At 49.1% G+C, this 19,546-nt stretch overlaps 1 protein-coding gene across 1 annotated transcript in view; it reads left to right on the top strand.

Moving 5' to 3' along the window:
- Positions 1-874: 874 nt before the first annotated feature.
- LOC147673655 (protein S100-A2-like) overlaps positions 875-19,546 on the top strand; it is a 32,192-nt gene continuing 13,520 nt past the window's right edge. The window contains exon 1 of the mRNA XM_086946396.1: positions 875-895. The gene's annotated coding sequence lies outside the window, so the exon portion shown is untranslated. The remainder of the gene's footprint in view (positions 896-19,546) is intronic.

Consider the following 19,546-nt stretch of genomic DNA (forward strand, 5'->3'; position numbering starts at 1 on the left):
TTGGACAGTGGGGCCTCTTTTTGGCAACTGACAGCTCATCGACCACCTGACGTGCCACCATCTCGGATCTCTGACAAAACAATTGATTCACAACTTCCACTCCTGCAGCCATCTCAGCGGAGAGGTCAAAAACTGAATGGTCATGGAAGGCTGGACTCCAGCACTTCTGCAAGCTTCGGTGGTGTGTGTTGGGCAGATTGAGAAGGTCTTTATGTCAAGGACTTCAGGATCCGGTGCTGCCTTTACACAGAATCCAAATATACAAACACACAATGTTTTCTCAAGTGGCTGGAAGCTCTTCAGTCCATAGTATGTGCTTCATAAAATGTATCCGTACGCGCATTACAGAGGGGTTTAGTTACTCCCACAGCGAAATAAGGTAATGCATTTCTTTAGCAAGCATCTATGAGATATAGTTGTTAGAAAAACAATAAAAGGTCCCAAAGGACAACCAATTCTCCTGTTTGTATTTTAAGGCCTAGACAGGAAATCCCGGAGCTCCCGAGTTTCCAGGTCCATATTCAGTGGCTCATCCAGTCCAGGACTATTCTCTGCACTCTGAGATTTGTAGTCTCTCTATTCTAATGGGATAAACGGGACTACAAATCCCACAATGCACAGTACAAACAGGAACTAGGTGAGTAAAGCATGGAAACGGGAACTGGGAGCCCTGGAAATACTCCTACTTGTGTCAAGGTGAGTGAGTGAAGACAAACAGAACAGGCCACTGACGAGCGCGGACTGACGGCCCTTTGAGTGAGGCCGACCCTGTGTGCAGCAGCCTGGTGGCGGCCTCACTTGGAGTAAAGGGGCGGGGCCGGGGCCTTTAAAGAGGCCGATGAGACCTCCCGTCTGCTCGTTGCTCTCATCCACCGTCTGTACTCAGAGGCTCGCGGTAAGGCGCTGGGAAAAGGGGGTTTGCATTTGGGGTCTGTTCTGGGGGTCAGCAGCGTGATTAGCCGCTGTGTGTGGCTCGTTCGGAGTGATAATAACTTGATTCGCCGCGGTATGGTGGATACTTTAATGTCTCTTCGGGGTGGCTACAATGCGGTTCGTGGTGGCTTAACGAGTGTTGTAAAGATAATAACCATAACAATAAGAAGATGCAACCGATGGACTGTCCCGTGACCGCTGAGTGTCCCAGACCCCGGGGTGATCAGCGGCTCCGGTCCAGGCCTCGTCTCTCTGCCCTTTTGGGAGTTGTGGCCCTGGGTTTGTTATTATGGGGTGCACACGGCTGTTCTCCTCCAGAAAGCAAAGACGAGCCTTGATTGTGGGACATGTCACATGGCCATACATTGAATAGCGGTACCTTTCCTTGGTAGGACTAAAGCGGTCTGAAGAGAAGTAGGAAACGGCTGTAGTCTAATTAAATGACCTGTAATGAGACGTCCATTCTATATCTAAATACCAAGCACTTGATTGACACCGGTAAGGATGTGGCCATTCTCGGCAAGTTCCCGCTTGTATTCTGTGCACCAGCCCTCGTCGTGTTTGAGTGCATTCTGGGTCTTGTAGTTTTGACCTAATATAACTAAGTATGGAGTGCTTTTAACTCTTCCACCTCCAAGCTGTATCTTATGCTGTCCAGTCCACATACGTATACACATTTTGGGCTACATATTTTATGGGGCTGTGACAAAGATTGCAAGCTTTATACTACAAAAGAAGATGAGGCTGAACCTGCTGCTTGTGCATTGACCATGACTGAGTGTAGCTTACAATGTAAGGAAAGTTTACCCCTTGGAAGATTTGCATGGATGACCTTTTAGGGTGTCCGCCATCCGGATTATGATAAAGCTGATGTATTCATCCATCCAATTTTGCATTTCGTTGTTATATTTGTATGTATTTTTTTGTGCACTACTCTCAGAATGCAAAGATAACCTGGACTGTCACCCATGGGCAGCTTGGAAGTGCAATTCACGTAGCTCGCTCCTGTTGTGTATATTTGGCTATGGCTAAAACGAAACCGCAAAACTGTTTTCAAACCACGTGTTGTACTGGTATCTGTGTCCCATAAAGTGAAACTCCTAGATCTGAGGATGACTCCGCTCAATTCTTTTAACTCATTACACAAAACGAAAGCGAAATGCTATATGTTAACTTTTCTTTTAGCAATAGTTGCACCTTCTTAATGCCATACTGTTAATTGCTGTTTGGCATAATACTATATATTTTTGAGCTTGTGAGTAGGAAGAAACTGAAAATACTCCCACTTCGAACCAAAGCTCTTATGGAACCAAGCAAATCATCATGACCCTCCCCAGAAGATCTTTTCTCTTCCATTAATCTATCCAGTCATTCTTTCATCCTACCATTTACCTTCTGATGTCCATTTACGCTTTACATTCTGCCATCTATTCAATCGATCATTCAGTTATTCACCATTTCGTCTAGCCAGGTTTGAACCTATCCATTCATCCTTTCACTCATCCATCTCTTTATCCACCCTTTTACTCATCCATCAATCCTTTCGTGCATCTATCCATCAACCCTTTCACTCCTTCCATTCCATCCACCCTTACATTCAATCCCTCCTTTCACTCGTCCGTCAATCAAGGCATTTATATAGCGTGCTACTCACCCGGAGGGTCTCAAGGTGCTTGGGGGGCGGGGGTTGGGGGATCTGCTACTGCTCGAACACCCAGGTCTTGAGTTGCTTCCTGAAGGCGAGGTGGTCTTGGGTCAGGCGGAGGTGGGTGGGGAGGGAGTTCCACGTCTTGGCGGCCAGGTAGGAGAAGGATCTTCCTCCCATTGTGGCTCTTCGGATGCGGGGGACGGCAGCGAGGGCGTGACTGGTCGATCGAAGCTGGAGTGTAGAAGTTGAGGTATCTTGGGCCTTGGTTGTGGAGGGCTTTGTGTGCGTGGGTGAGGAGTCGGAACGTGATCCTCTTGTTGACGGGGAGCCAGTGCAGGTTTCTTAGGTGTGCGGAGATGTGGCTGTGTCGGGGGATGTCCAGGATGAGTCGAGCTGAGGTGTTCTGAATCCGCTGGAGTCTTTTCTGGAGTTTTGCAGTGGTTCTGGCGTAGAGGGAGTTGCCGTAGTCCAATCGGCTGGTGACGAGGGCCTGGGTGACTGTCTTCCTGGTTTCGGTGGGGATCTACCGGAAGATCTTCCGTAGGATGTTGAAGCATGACGAGGAGACGGCGTTGACTTGTCTGGTCATGGAGAGGGAGGAGTCCAGGAAGAAGCCCAGGTTGCGTGCGTGGTCCGTCGGTTTGGGTGCGTTGCCCAGGGCAGGGGGCCACCAGGAGTCGTCCCAGGCGGAGGGCGACGATTCCAGGATGAGGACTTCCGTCTTATCTGAGTTCAGTTTCAGGCGGCTGTTCATCATCCACTTGGCTACGTCTTTCATCCCTTCGTGTAGGTTGGCATTGGCGATGGCGGGGTCGTAGTTGAGGGAGAGGATCAGCTGGGTGTCGTCGGCGTAGGAGATGATGTTGAGGTTGTGTTGGCGTGCGATGGCTGCGAGGGGGCTCATGTAGATGTTGAAGAGGGTGGGGCTGAGCGATGATCCCTGTGGTATGCCGCAGATGACTTCGGTGGCCTCGGATCTGAACGGGGGGAGGCGGACTCTGTGTCCTTCTGGCAAGGAAGGAGATGATCCACTCCAGTGCCTTCTCTTGGATTCCGACGTTCCTGAGGCGCTGCACTAGGGTGCGGTGGCAGACAGTGTCGAACGCCGCGGAGCGGTCCAGGAGGATGAGGGCCGCTGTTTCCCCGTTGTCGAGCAGGGATCTGATGTCGTCGGTGGCTGCGATGAGGGCGGTCTCGGTGCTGTGGTTGGCTCGGAAACTCGACTGCGAGAGGTCAAGGGAGCCATTCGTCTCGAGGATGGCGGCCAGCTGTCTGTTGACTGTCTTCTCGATGACTTTAGCAGGAAATGGGAGGAGCGAGATGGGGCAGTAGTTTTTGAGGTCGGTGGGGTCGGCTGAAGGTTTCTTCAGGAGGGTGCCGAGTTCGGCGTGCTTCCAGCTCTCTGGGAAGGTTGCGGTGTCGAAGGAGGCGTTGATGTCTCGTAGATGGGGAGCGATGACGGAGTCTGCCTTGTTGAAGACGTGGTGGGGGCAGGGGTCAGTTGGAGATCCGGCGTAGATGGAGTTCATCGTGCGTATGGTTTCTTCGGTGTTGGTCGGGGTCCAGGCTCGGAGGGTGATGGGGGCACTGGTGCGCTCGTAGGGTGCGTCGGCTGTGTGCTGAAGCTGTTGTGTATGTCTGCGATCTTGTTGTGGAAGTACAAGGCGAGGGATTTGCAGAGGTCTTGTGATGGGGTGATGTCGTTGTTTCCGGCGCTGGGGTTGGAGAGCTCTTTGACGATGTTGAAGAGTTCCTTGCTGTTGTGGGCGTTGTTGTCCAGCCATTCCTTGAATGCTGTTTTCATGGTGGTGTGGATCAGTTGGTGGTGTGTTCGAGTGGCGAGCTTGAGGGTGGTCATGTTGTCTGGTGTCGGGTCTCTGCGCCAGGCTCTCTCGAGGGCTCGGCAGTTCTTCTTGGAACTCTTGAGTTCGTCGGTAAACCAGGGTGCTTTCTTACAGCCGGTTCTGCTGGGCGGGGTCCTGAGAGGGGCGAGTTAGTCTGCGCAGTTGCTGATCCACTTCGTGAGGTTGTTGGCGGCATGGTTGGGGTTCGCTGAGCTGGCGGGAGGGTCCTGGCTCAGGGATGCGGTGAGCTGGTCGGCTGTGATCTTGTTCCAGCTTCTGCGTGCTACCTGTTGCTGGTGGTGGTGGATTGTGTTCTTTCTGAGGCTGAAGTGGACGCAGCTGTGGTCCGTCCGGTGGCGTGGCAGAAGGAGATGTACTTGCTGGAGGAGAAGACTGGGTCAAGCGTGTGGCCGGCATAGTGGGTGGGGGTGGTCACCAGTTGCTGGAGTCCGAGGTTGTCCAGCAGGGTGGTGGTGTTGCGGTCATTGTTGTTCTCCAGGTGGAAGTTGAGGTCCCCGAGGAGGATGTAGTCAGCGGAGGGGAGGGCGTGCGGGCTGATTAAGTCGGCGATGTCTTCGCTGAATTGTGTGCGGGGTCCTGGGGGTCTGTAGATGAGGGTGCCTCTGAGGGTGGTCTTGGGGTCGGTGTGGATCTGGAAGTGCAGGTGTTCGGCGGTTGTGAGGGTGTCGTCGGTGTTGGTCGTGATGCGGATGGTGTTCTTGTGGATGATGGCGATGCCTCCTCCAGTCTGACTCTGTCCCTCCGGGTGATCTTGTATCCATCCGGGATGGCGATGTCGGGCGCTGAGGAGGTGTTCATCCAGGTTTCCGTGAGGAAGGCGACGTCTGGTGATGTTGTGTCTATCAGGTTCCAGAGTTGGACGGCGTGTCTGTGGACGGAGCGAGTGTTGAGTAGGATGCACTTCAGGTGGTTGCTGTTGGTGTTCGGCTTGGCGGGTGCAGTGCAGGTCCGGATGCAGGAGAAGTTGCAGGAATGGCAGCTGAATGGCCCGTGGGTGTGGCTCGGTAGCAGCCGAAGATCCGACCGGTGTTGAGTTCGGATGCGTCGTAAGTCCGGCAGGTGGGGTGGCCTCTGCGAGGGCCAGGGGGTCTGGCGCTGGGCGTGGTCCAGGCACAGACAGGCTTACCTCTGTGCTCCCGCTGCGCGCGGTCGCTCAGGGGGCGTCATAAGTAAGGAGCCGGGAGGGAGGAGCAGCTGGGTGGCGGGAGCGGGGCGGCGAATGGAGTCGCAGGGGGGCGGGCCGCAGGTAGGCAGCGGCGGGAAATCCAAGGATCTGCGGGCAGCGGGATCCCAGGAGCTGCGAGCAGCGCTCAAGGGAAACTGCAGGCAGGAGCGGCAGCAGAGGGTGGAGTGACCAAGCCCGAAGGAGAGCTGAGGGATCATCCATACTTTCATCCATCCTCCCTCCCTTTCATCCATCCAATCTTTCACTTCTCCACCCATCATCTGCCCTTTTATCCAATCATCCACCCTCTCTTACCCATCCATCCATCCATTCACTCATCCATCTATACATCCACCCTTGCTCAGTCATCCATCCTCTCACTCACAACCCTCCCTACTACAGTCTAACTGTGCTGAGAAAATAAAGGGTGCTGCTTCGTAATGTCACTGTCAAGCAAGTTTGTTAAACACTTTGCACTACTAATCAGCAAAACTTCTAGTTTAGACCAAACATAGCACGTTTTCAGTATAGACAGGCAACTCTAGCGTGCCCATTTGCTAGGCCCTATGCCATGCTGGAGCCCCTAATCATTTCCGTAACACACATTTTAAATATCGGCAGCAGATTATTAAATTAATATCAGACTTAACTGAATCTCTTTACAGCTGTCAGAACGATTGAGAGGAACTGCTGGCCGGTCTCTTCTTAACCTGGCAATCGAAGGGGCATGGGTAATGTTAATCAATAGGGGCTGGGCTAAAATGGCAGACAATCAGGATCAGGTAATTTTCAGGCCAAGCTGAGAAAGTGAAGTCTGCATTTGAAACTGGACAACAATTGGAGCACACATAAGAACCCTAATATTTCTTCCCTGGCCCCTTAAAACTCATACATTCCTTGATCCCTAAAACTAGCTCCCTGGCACCCCATACCCGCCCTGACCCCTAAAATTGTCCCCTGGGCACCCCAGAACCCATACCCGCCCTGAACCCTAAAACTACCCCCTGGTTCCCCAAAACCCATATCCACCCTGAACCTTAACATTTCACTTGGCACCCCAAAACCCATACACGCCCTGAACCCTAAAATTACCCAACTGGCAATCCCAAAAGCTGAACGCTACGGGGCAGATTTACAAGCCCCTCGCGGCACTTTTGCGTCACTTTTAACATGGGGGGGGGGGAAAGTGACACAAAAGTGGCTCAAGGGGCTTGTAAATCTGCCCCTACAAGCTTAATATGCATTTGCATATTCGGAGGGGACTGTGCTCCTTGACGTTTTCATGCATGTAAGTCTAAAACACCGTAACCTAAATATGCAGCCAGTAGGTAATGCTGGTGATGCTGTAGAATGCATTAAAGTTACTGGAACTTACTTAAAAACTGCTGCCTGCTCTTCTGATACTATTTAGGGGAGTCTGGCTGATCAGCCCTGTCGTTCTGGCATCCAGCCCCTCCCGAAGGTCTCACTTTCTTGATCAATGTGGGTTAAATGTTTCCTGGATTCTCCTTGCCTGGGCTTCCTCTGCTTCTTCATCGGTGCTCTTGGATGCAAAAAGAGATGGATCCATGGCCCTGTTGACCATTTATCTGGTGAGTAGCGCCTTGGATGTGTATTCCATACAAGTGCACAGACAGCAGAGGAAAAGGGATGTTAGTGTAGGTGACACTTTTCCTTTGTAAAGTAATTCCTGCTGGCGTCATAGCCCAGGGTGTGCTGTCTGTGCACTTGTATGGAATACACGTCTATACAAGTGCACAGACAGAAAATCCTTGGCTATGATTAATTCCTATACAAAAGAAAAGCGTCACCTGCACTGGCCATCCCTTTCACCCTGCTGTGCACATCTTCCCACTCCCACCCCATGACGAGGCAGCTATAAGTGGTGGTTTGTTATTCTGAGGGGTGTGAATGTTATAAGAACGTGTGCCTGGATGAGACGGCTTCCCGGCACCCCACACACACACAGCCGCACGGAGTACTTGACACAGGCCTTTAAAAGACCATTTTCTTGGTAATGAGGCTTTGTGTTTTCACCCCTACTTAGAGCCCCTGTATCTCCACTCTGCACATGGCTTAGGCTGGATGAATTGGCCCCCCCTCCCGAAATTTGAGGGAAACTAGTTGACGTGAGGTTTAAAAGAGGGGTGAACGAGGTATTGAAGATGCTGAGTGGTAACCGTGATGGGGCAGACATTTAATGCAGTTTCCCTTTCAAATGGGTTTATTGTACAAATCTACTTTGCCAGACTCGCAGACAGCAAATGCTGCTGCCTTTCCATGACGTCAAAGTTTTTTTTTTTTCTTCTTGAAGTTGGGTCGCCAAGCTGATCGGGTTCTTTTCTTCATGTGGTGGGGAGTGGGTTGCAGGGCGCCTGCACTTGTCACCTGTCATTGGTAGCCCCCTGCTTCCATCTGAACACTGAGGATCACTGCCTCCCCCACCTCCCCCCCAACCACCACCACCTGGAGGGGTCGCCGTGATGCCTAGGGTGACCAACTGGCATGGGTGCAAAGTCAGGATAGGGAGTGTAAAACTTCAGGACAAAGGGTCCAAATTCTGGACAAAAGGTAGCGTTTACAGTTGCATCAGAGGAGGTTGCACAATAGTATATAAGTAAGTTAATAGACAACCACTAAAGTACAAGTGAAAATAAGTTTATATTAGGTTAAGACAGTTGTGCACATCATGGTTTGTCAGTATACCTGCAGCTTTAGGCAAATGTGCAGGTCTTTTTGTGGTAACAAAACTGCCTCCACCTTTCCAGCTCCCAGAGAACACCTGATGTCTGGCCTTGATACCACCCTCCAATGGCGCCCCTCATCTTCACATAGACCCTCTATCATGTGTATTTAATTTCTTCTGTAGTGCGTTTCATCCCAAGTATGTGGGGCAGAGTTTTGGAGTGCGTTACAACACATACATTATATAGAGACAATCACTCCTATAACTGGGAAAGTCCATGCATAGGAAATGTTGCTTAAGATAATGGGGCTTACATTGTCTAATCATACTTTCATCCATCATTCAGTCTTTCACCATTCATTCTGTCCTTCCATCTGTGTGCCCATCCATGTCCATATTCATCCATTTACAAACCTATCAATCACGTTTCCTTCTATCCATCATTTCACTCATCCATCCTTTTACTCGTCCATCCACTCTTCCACCCATCCATCCAGTAACATCCATCCAGCCATTCACCTGTTCAGTCATCCATTTACCCATTCCCCCTTACTTTCAATTCCCCTTTCACTTAGCCATCCATCCACCCACCCATCCATCTACTCATCCACTCATGAATCGATCCATTTAACCTATCCGCCCTTTCACTCATCCATCCGCCCTTTCACTCATCCATCCGCCCTTTCACTCATCCATCCATCTATCCATCTTTTTGTCCATCCGCCCTTTCACTCATCCATCCATCTATCCATCTTTTTGTCCATCCGCCCTTTCACTCATCCATCCATCTATCCATCTTTTTGTCCATCCGCCCTTTCACTCATCCATCCATCTATCCATCTTTTTGTCCATCCGCCCTTTCACTCATCCATCCATCTATCCATCTTTTTGTCCATCCGCCCTTTCACTCACCCATCCATCTATCCATCTTTTTGTCCATCCGCCCTTTCACTCACCCATCCATCTATCCATCTTTTTGTCCATCTGCCCTTTCACTCACCCATCCATCTATCCATCTTTTTGTCCATCCGCCCTTTCACTCACCCATCCATCTATCCATCTTTTTGTCCATCTGCCCTTTCACTCACCCATCCATCTATCCATCTTTTTGTCCATCCGCCCTTTCACTCATCCATCCATCTATCCATCTTTTTGTCCATCCGCCCTTTCACTCACCCATCCATCTATCCATCTTTTTGTCCATCCGCCCTTTCACTCACCCATCCATCTATCCATCTTTTTGTCCATCTGCCCTTTCACTCACCCATCCATCTATCCATCTTTTTGTCCATCCGCCCTTTCACTCACCCATCCATCTATCCATCTTTTTGTCCATCTGCCCTTTCACTCACCCATCCATCTATCCATCTTTTTGTCCATCCGCCCTTTCACTCATCCATCCATCTATCCATCTTTTTGTCCATCCGCTCTTTCACTCCATCCATCTATCCATCTTTTTGTCCATCCGCCCTTTCACTGATCCATCTATCCATCTTTTTGTCCATCCGCCCTTTCACTCACCCATCCATCTATCCATCTTTTTGTCCATCCGCCCTTTCACTCACCCATCCATCTATCCATCTTTTTGTCCATCCGCCCTTTCACTCATCCACTCATCTATCCATCTATCCACCCTTTCTCTCATCTGTCTATCCATTCGCCCTTTCACTTATCAATTCATCAACCCATCCATCATTTTACTCATCCTCCCATTTTACTCATGTATCCATCCATCCATCCCTTCACTTACTCGCCTTTTCACAATAATTATGAGACCCATCAAGAACTCCACCCTCGCTGTAGTTCCTAAAGCAAGGGGTGGGGTAGAGCAGGGTTCACTATGCCCCTGTGTTAGAAGGGGTGATCCCAGGGGGGACAGAGGTAATTCTCCTTACCACCCCGTGACCCGCTTCTCCCAGGAACGCTGCTGAGCACAGGTGTGAGGCCCTACAGTAGAGGGCTTCGTATTTAAGATCGTACACGCTGAGATTCCACCACTCTATAAATGGACACCACACAGATTACGGAATAAAAGGTTCTTTATCAAGCAGTAGTTATGAGGTACTTTCAGGTCAAATAGTCACATATTTACAGTTGGGTTGAGGATTCGTAAGTTCTTGGTTGCAGGGGTGTGGGAAGCGGGACAGTCACAGTACTGGGGCCAGTACCACGTGTATCCTGCGCACGGCTCTCAATCCTCGAGCCGGGAGATACGGGCTGTTGTAGGCGTCGGTCGCACTGGTTGCTCCACTCGCCCTCCTAGAGTTACGTTGTTTGGGTAGCATTGTCGGTCCAGCCGGACCAGAGTACTCTTCGAGCCGGGACCAGGTCAGCAGGGCTCTGGCACGAGTGAACTGAGTGTCCTTCAGTTCTTGGGGAGCTGCAACCAAGTCAGCAGGGCTCAAGCAGAGGTCCAGTAGATTTCAAGGGAGCCGCAACCAAGTCAGCAGAGCTCACAAAGGTTCCAAAGTTCGGGAAGCAATCTTTTCGTGAGATGGTTGAGCCATGACCAGGTCAGCAGGGCTCTCTTCTTCCAGGATTCAACTGGCCGCTAGTTCCAGAGCAGCCCTGGTTATAGTCATGTTTCCCTTTGAAGTCCGAACCCTCACAGGCGGGTATTGGGTGCCCGGGGGCTGATTGTTGGGGTTTTTGGCTATCCAGCCCTTTTGATCCTTTGAAGATGGGTCAGGGGGTTTCCAGACACCCAGAAGGGAATGGGGCCAGCTCTCGGGGAGGCCGGAGGGGTGATCGAAACCAGTCTTCAGGGGGAGGCCAGTCTTCAGGGGGAGGCCAGAGGTGTGATCAAAACTACTCCACCCTATCCCACTCAGAGGAAGCCCAGCTGGGCATGGTGCTTTGGGTGCCTGTGTTTCTCTGGTGCTGGGGTCATGCAGGGAGCTATGGAGTCGGATCTTAGGGAAGGGTGATGGCTACCTGAGACGTTTGGGGTTGATGCGGGTTGGGGGCGTCCAGTACCGGGAAGATAGATGGCAGGATACGGGGATGGTAGTCTTATCGGTAGGATCATAGAGGGAGCGGGGCGGATAGAAGATGGGACGACCAGGGGTTTCTGCTGTACAGGGGCACTGACTGTTGGGGAGTACCACGACACGAGGCCAGGTCTAACACCATGCACATAGGCAACCTGAAAGTTGAAGGCATGTCATGCATGATACACAGTGCCTGGACGTGGGGCGACTGTGACATGGTGTTTCCAGAGCTTTAAGTGGGATGAAAAAACTAAGGGGGTCTCTCCAAAAGGGTGTTTGATATAATAAACTGCGTGGCTTAAAACACATAAGCTAAAAATCTGTTCTAATATAATGTGCCGTCCCAACTGGTAATTTTGTTGCTTCTGTCATTGCATCCAGATATAATACAAGTAACGTTACACCTACAACAAGCCAGAACTATTGGCTTTGTCAATGGTGGTTACTTGGATAAAATAGAAAAGCAGCAACCATGGCTGTTATACTATAACTATAATTCTTTCCTTTAAACTTCTTTCACCGCCTTATTTTGGCTAACTGGATTCTCACCTAGCAGCATGGGTGCTTTTGCACTTTCATGTGACCCAATGCCCTACCCTGGACTGAGGCTGTAGGAGGCTACCACCTGCTGTGCCAGCCCAGAATGACCCATTGTCATTCTGTATGTGGCAATCGGCCCCACACAGAATGATAATGGGGGGGTGGGGCTGCTCTTGTGCTTAGAGGGAGCTGAGGTCTTTTGCGGTCCTTTGGAACTGCCAGTATTTCTGATCACTCCAGGCTGGGATTCTTCTCCCAGTCTGAAGTTGAACAATCTCTGTCCGTGTATATGTAAGATCTCTTTTCTGTCATGAGCAATCTCAGTGCTGTGTATTAATGAGATTTAACTGTCCGTTTGAGTTTTCCATGATATTGAAGTAATCTTATTTTCTCAAGATATTGTGGCTTGTGTTTCTCTAAAGCCTCTAACTACACGAAACCAGACTTTTTATTTGGATTTTATATAAACTGTACGACAAATGAGACACAGGCCAACATTAGCCATAACAAACTTTCAGTCCTGTTCAGCCCAGCTCTATGGTAATTTCTGCTTTTGGCCTGGTGCCATTTTTCATATTACTTAGACATACGCACATGGGCACTAGCACACCAAAAAAAACATGAATCGCTAACTAGGCCCTGGTTAAAATGAAAAGCTAAAGAGTTTATGCTTTACAGCTCTGAGGGGCGTCAGCCAGCCCCACGCAACAGAGGCCCTTTGTTTAGGATCATTAATATGTAAACAGTGTCCGGCGCGAGACGTGGCCCTGACCGTCCCCATAATGAGAAGCGATACCGAGTTTGCTAATTTATATGAAGCTGCGATCAGTGCACCTACCTTGAAAGTGCGCGCTGAGTCGGAGGAATAAAGGCCTGCAGGCTGGAGGAATGCCGCCGTTCTATCGCGAACACGGGGAGTGCTTCTTAAATAAATAAACTCGGCGTGAGAAACAGATGGCACACTACAGTTAGTTAAAACAAGTGCGAGTTGCGGATGAAAACTGTACTTGGGCGCCGCTGATTTGGAAGTACACGGAATTAACTTTAGGATCAACAGCCAAAAGAAAGCACGAACACAACGCCTCGGGTAAACCAATCACAAGCGGAAAAACAAATTAGACTATGTTTCAGCCAAAATACAGTTTACTTTAGGTCTCGCTGAGACAGCGCATGCACTGCCAAATGCAAGACCTAAAACAAAGTGGGACGACTAATCTAGTTAATCAGAATGCGCATGGCATCACGGCGCGTGGCATCAGATCTTAAGCCCTCCCATATATGTTTAGCAGGTCTATCATGAGTCCATTTGAGCATATTTCGAGTATACAAAGAAACCATCCTGATTTAGGCAGAAGTTTTTAGCTTTTGTAAGCTAAACCTAAAACAGTGTTGCGTTTTGTCAGCCTAACCTAAAGCTTCTTCTACCTGTAGTGCTGTCAAAGGAAAAATAGCGGTACTTAAATTATTTCAACACCTTCTCGGAGGTAGTAAGCACTATACAAATTACATTTATTTTGTGTAAATACAGGGAAAGACCAACACATCTGACACTCTTACAGTGAATGCATATCATGTAAACAAGGACTGAACAAAGTGAAAGCTGCCTCTTACCTATGTGTGAAGGGCTAACAAGGTGTGTCTGTTTCCCCTTCATTTAACTCTGGTGTGAGACTCCTGACTGCTCCCAGGAGGCATGATGACCCCCCCCCCCCCCAGATTCCTTCTTTGTTATGGGCCCAGCTGGAGTGTGAAAAGAGCCCCTGCCCTGCCCTACCTGCACATTGTTGCAGATGGAAAGCAGACAACCATGTGCAGGCGCTGCTGAAAGTCTCCCGTGTTTGAAAATTACACGGTGCGAATTCTGCATATTTTTTTTAGTGGGGCCCAACTTCTTGGCAGGGTGGATGGCGTCCACCCTGTGTAAATAGTGGTTGGACGCCGTCCACCCGTGTACCCCCCCCCACCCATTCCCTGGTTTCTTTACCCTTTACTGCTCTCTGTATTGCTTGGACTCCTCCAGGATCTTCTCCCCATGCCGACCCACGTCCATGTTAAAATGTTGTTAAACCATTTCTTTGTAATCTAGTGGTCTTTCTCCAGGGTGCTGCAGCTTAACTTCCATGTTTCCTGAAACCATCATAGCGCGCTGGAGCAACGCTCCAGTCGCAGGTCTGAAGCCAACCCTGCCTAAGGTCCATAAGGAAAGTCTTAGACATACACGTTTCTTCAAATATATCTGTAGCGTATCTAAAAACCAGAGAAGACCGATTTTTGCTTAGCCACTGCTTGCCCCCCCACCCCCTTACTGAGTCCTAATCGGATAAGTCCTAGTCCTCCCCCTCCCCCCCCCTCCCTCCTCCGCCCAAAAATGCACTGGTGGGTAGGGTCAGACTGCAAACCTAAATCAGCCCAGGTCCATTTTCAGACCAGCCCAAACCAGTGGTGTAACAAAAGCCCCAGCGGTGCAGGGGATGAGCTCCATTGAGGGGGGTCAGCTAAAGTGGTGGGCCAGGTAGGGGGTACCATCCGTGCAATTTGCCGGGGGGGCCTCATGTTTCGTTACACCACAGGCCCAAACAATGCATAGTGAGTAAGCCTGACCACTACAAGGTGAGATTGGGGGGGGGGACCTCAAGAATTTGTGGCAAGAAAGTGTTCTATGACACTTTTCATAATGTATTCTCTTGCTTTAGCGTTTAATGCACAGTAAATGATGACCTTATAGTAATGTAATGTATCCAATATTTATAAAGTGCTCTATCGCCCCTCAGGTATCCTGGCGCTGAAGATGAAGTTCCAATACACATGCAGAGTTAGCCCACCACTAGCGATGAACACTACACCCTGGGAAAAAGATGGGTTTTAAGTGTTTTTTCTAAACTGTACAAACTCCTCTGATATTAATGGGAGGTTATTCCACAACTCTACCGCTGTCCAGCTGAAAGCTCTGCCACCAAATCTAGAAATTCGTACGCTGGTGGTACGGGCCAGATATGCAGTGGAAGAGCGAAGCATTCTTGAAGGAGAGTACCAGACACACTTTTTTCTGCAGAGGCTGGGGTCCGAGGCCATGAAGGGCTTTGAACACCATGCAAGCAGCTTTGAACTGGATTCTCTGGGCCAGAGGGAGCTAGTGGAGATCGATGAGAGCTGCCGATGCAGAGTCATCCCATCTCCTTTTTAAGGCTAACTTGGCGGCTATTGTTTGAATTCTTTGTAGTCTCTTGATGAGAACTAGGTGCCCCAAGAAGCAGGGCATTACAGTAGTCTAGCTGACTCAAGATGAGGCTTTTACCTACTAGGGCCCTGGCTGACAGAGGCAGCATGGGGAGGACCAGGATACCCAGTCGTACCCAGACATTCATACTCTAGCGTGAAACATGAATTTCATTACAAGAACTGAGGCTACATTATGCAATGACTTTTAATTGCAGATCCAAGCAGCCGCATCACAATACAAAGGTTCCAAGAAGAACACTGAGATAAACTAAGACCTATAACGTAGCAACCATCTGCCTCTTTTAAATGCGGCTCCAAGCAGATAAGTAGCTTACTATCTTCTCTCTTTATTTCTACTATTTTTGCCCTTTAATCTATATAAGATTGGTATGGGGGGAGGGGGGGGGTTACGCTAAAGGGTGGCTTTATCTCCCACCTCCTCCCTCCCCCCTCCCCTCCTATGGTCTGCAATTCACGGTGATTACCCCCCCCCCCGCCCCCCCTTTTGTTCCTTTGAGCTGTTTAATCTGGCTTTTCTTTTCAGGTTTATTTTTCCACAGCCATTTTGTTACTGCTTATGCGCTCTTAATCGCTTATGCTCGTTATCGCTCCCCCACAAGCGTAGTCGGAACAGTTCCGGCCTCTCCCTCGTGGACACATTTAAAATCTAGCACTTATATGCGCGCCAAGCGTTTTTCTACAGCGAGGGTCTCTTTGAGCTGCTAGCGCTCAAGGCTGTACGATTCAGGTGCGCGCTGGCCTTACCCGTCTTCATGGGATCTGCGATCCTCGTCAATAACATTAGTTTGCAGGCATTGTTCACCGGGTCTGACGCCTTCAGCAAACAAGACTTGCATTAGAGGAAAGACCCCTGGCAAGAGGCACGCTTCCTGCGTTTCTCGCCAAGGGACTTTCCTTATTCACACAGACAGTTGGAAAGTAAGCTGCTCGACCGCGGTTGTGGAGGACACCTCGGCTTGACATTTTGTTAATAGAGGTTCTTATCATTAACCCCTCACAACCTAATAGGGATACTTTTCCTTATTTCAATCTAACATTTGTTTGGGCAAGTTGCAGTTACATAGACTCTATGTACTAACTGTCAGGATCACACTCCGCAGGATCCGCATGCAGCAACAATGCTCCACCTCCGGAACTCCCTGAAGTGTAAACACAGGGTTTTCAGATGATACGGTGAGGGAAAAACCCCAAAAGGGGAAAAAACCCAAAAAGAATTAAGAGAAGGAAGGGGCAGCAGGGAAAAAGAACTGTAAGACAAAAGTACAAAGGTTAATACAATTCTTAACCCTACTCATTAATTCTCACTAGTCCACCACACATGGATTCACCTGTAGATATTGCGCACACAAACACCCTATTGCTGTTTCTCCCGTCTTCCTTACATCCTGAACACAAAAGAATGTATTAACAACAAGACATAACACTCAATCTATCTAAAACCTTAATTGTTGTTATCAACATACCCCATTGCCAATAATAAGAAAGCTCTGGAGAATAGTTCCAATAGTTCGATAAAGGCACAAGGACTCAAGTAGCACGCCTGTGCTTAAAGAATGTAAGGAGATCCACTTAATGGTGAAAAGAAATCCTCTGTCGCAATGAAAGTACAACTGTCTCCTTTATTCCATGTATACACAAGAGTTAACCCAAACACGGCAAGGCATAGTTCCTGCTCTACTGCCATCCGCTTTGGTATTTATTCATCCACAAATCCGGACTGAGAGAACACAAGATCACAGATTCGTGACGGTAGTGTGGAGGTCCTCATCCCCCCCTGCACTCCGCCACTTGAGGCCAAAATACCGTTATTGGTTCCACGCCTATGTAATCTTCCTAGCGCGCGCAGAAGAAATCTGAAACCTCTTTAATTAAGATCCCTCGCAGCCGAGAGGCATCAATGAAACACAGCGTTGCTCCGCTCAGAAGAGCGCTAACACAATCGGCATAAACAAACGCGCTAGCCAGCGCGTCACACAAATACCGGTCACAGTCTCGCAACTTCTCGGAATGGAACCCGCGAAGACAACTGGAAATCACCGGGTGCAGAGGAGCAGCCGCTACCTCAGTCTAACAGGAATCACGAGCCCCGATCGTCGGGCTCTGCCCAGTGATATGCTGTGAGACCCTGGGGATTCTGGGAACAGTCTTGAGCCCTGGATTGATGGGAAATGTAGTCTTTTCGGCAGGCGCGCTGATCTACAACCTGACACTAACTATATTGGCTGTTCTCAGTCGAATTTATGATTCTAAATAAGCTATATATGCTTTGCTGTGAGCTTACCTTGATGAAAAAAGTATAATTTATATAATCAAAAAAAGGGGTGAATAATGTTTAATATTTAAAAAAAGAAGGAAGCTTATTAATTTGGAAAATGTATCCGACTCTGAGTCGGAATTGAATAATACCGCACTCCCTAATTTTGATAGTCAGGAACTTGGACTTCTAATCCAAAGAGAGATAAAGTCTTGTATGTTACAAACACTTGCCCAGGTCGCACCTTATAAAAGACCCCTTCCCTCTCAGGAAGATGTCTCTACTCCCTTCCCTCTCAGGAAGATGTCTAGACTCCCTGCATTGCCCTACCTGTGAGCGGCAAACGCACAAAGAAGTCTAATTATACCACTCCTCACGTCCCGGAGAGCACAGGGGGTCCTGGCACCTCTAATGATATTGGTGGTCTTAGCACCTCAAAACAACCTGGAGGTCTTCGCACCTCAACTAAGAAGGCTGTCCCTAGCAACACTTTACCTTTGGGTGCCCTTCGCGGCTCAAACATCTCAGATGTCTTCAGTGGCTCTCTCTCATGGTGCTCAGAACTATACAGGGGACTCGAATTATGACAATTCTGATTATCCAGACTAGTATATTCTGCACCTTGATGATGAGGATGTTGGTCCATTCGACACTGAGGATGAACTCACTTCCTCTTCGAAAGACCGTATTTTAGATACATTAGGGGAAGAAATGTCCCCCCCCCCCCCCCCATGAATTTAAAACACCCCTGTTCATCGCAATGGTCTCCCCAAGAACATCATAATTCTCATAGATCTGGAAACGGTTATGAAGCTAATAGAAAGCCTAGGATTCTACATCAACAAAGAAATCCATTCTAACCCCCTCAAAATCCCCTGGAGTTTCTGAGTTTCACTCTGGACACTTCAAAGTGTCTTCTCTTACCTCCTTCAAAGATATCAAAGAGCAAAAAAGATTTGACATGTCTTGAGACAGGAGGCTATCCCTTTAAGGGAGCTGGCAAGACTACTGGGTCTCTTGTCTTCCTCCATCCAAGCGATCTTTCCAGGGCCTCTGAATTACCGGGCCCTGCAAAGGATAAAAGGAAGGGTCTTGAGGTCTGGCCTCTGGTACGAGGACCGAATCACCCTAGATTCGGAGGCCAAAGCAGAACTAAATTGGTGGTTGGAAAACCTGGAGGCTTGGAATGGGAAAGCAATTTTTGGTTCAGAACTAGATTTTGTGTTGGAATCGGACGCTTCCCTTCATGGTTGGGGTGCATGCTTCCTAGACCAGAATACGAGAGGGGTATGGTCTCTGGAGGAGTCATCCCACCACATAAATTTCCTCAAACTTACTGCTGGCCTGTACGCAGATTCAAGCACTCAATACAGGGGAGGTCGGTTGTCCAGAAATGGACAATGTTTCTGCAGTGGCCTACATCAATCGGTTGGGAGGTACCAAATCTGCCGACCTTTCCAACTTGGCCAAGAGACTCTGGATGTTCTGCTTAGAACACAAAATTGGCCTCAAAGCGGAATAGTATCCATGGAAATCAAACGTTTATGACGATTGGAATTCCAGATTCCTTTCGGACTTCAGCGATTGGAAACTCAAAGTCCTGTCTTCGACTCACTGAATTCTTGCTGGTGTCCATTCGAAATAGACCTCTTTGCGAGCCGTCTCAACTAGAACATTACTTCAGCTGGATGCCGGATCCCGGTGCTCTAGCAGTGAACTCATTTCTCCAACCTTGATCAGGGATCAATGCATATACCTTCCCCCATTTTCAATGATCCAGAGAGTCTTGCAGAAAGTGAGGCAAGACCAATGCTCTCTAGTCCTGATAACTCCCTTCTAGCTGTCACAAGCATGGTTCCCCACAGTTCTGGAGCTAACTTACGAACTTCCCTTTCCGATACCTTCCCTGGAAGATCTCCTTAGACGTAAATGGAGATCCTCACCTACTGACTAAGCATGGGCGGAAAATCCGTTTCGCTCGCGGATTTTCGGTAAATTCGCAATCCGCGAATCTCCCGCAAAATCCGCGAGCAGCGGATTTTATGGCTTGCTCGCACTGTTCGCGTGAGTTCGCGGCTTGCCAGTACAACTTCGCACCCCGCGAGTAAGTGCTAAATTGCAGAAATACGATCTTAGCAAAACTGAAACTACTTACCAGGTTCAAAAGTTCAGGCTCATCATTAGTAGCCATTTCCTGTAGTGCTTCCTGAGGGGCCCCTCCAGAG

This window comes from Lissotriton vulgaris, chromosome 12 (assembly GCF_964263255.1).
Source record: "Lissotriton vulgaris chromosome 12, aLisVul1.2, whole genome shotgun sequence".
NCBI lineage: Eukaryota > Metazoa > Chordata > Amphibia > Caudata > Salamandridae > Lissotriton > Lissotriton vulgaris.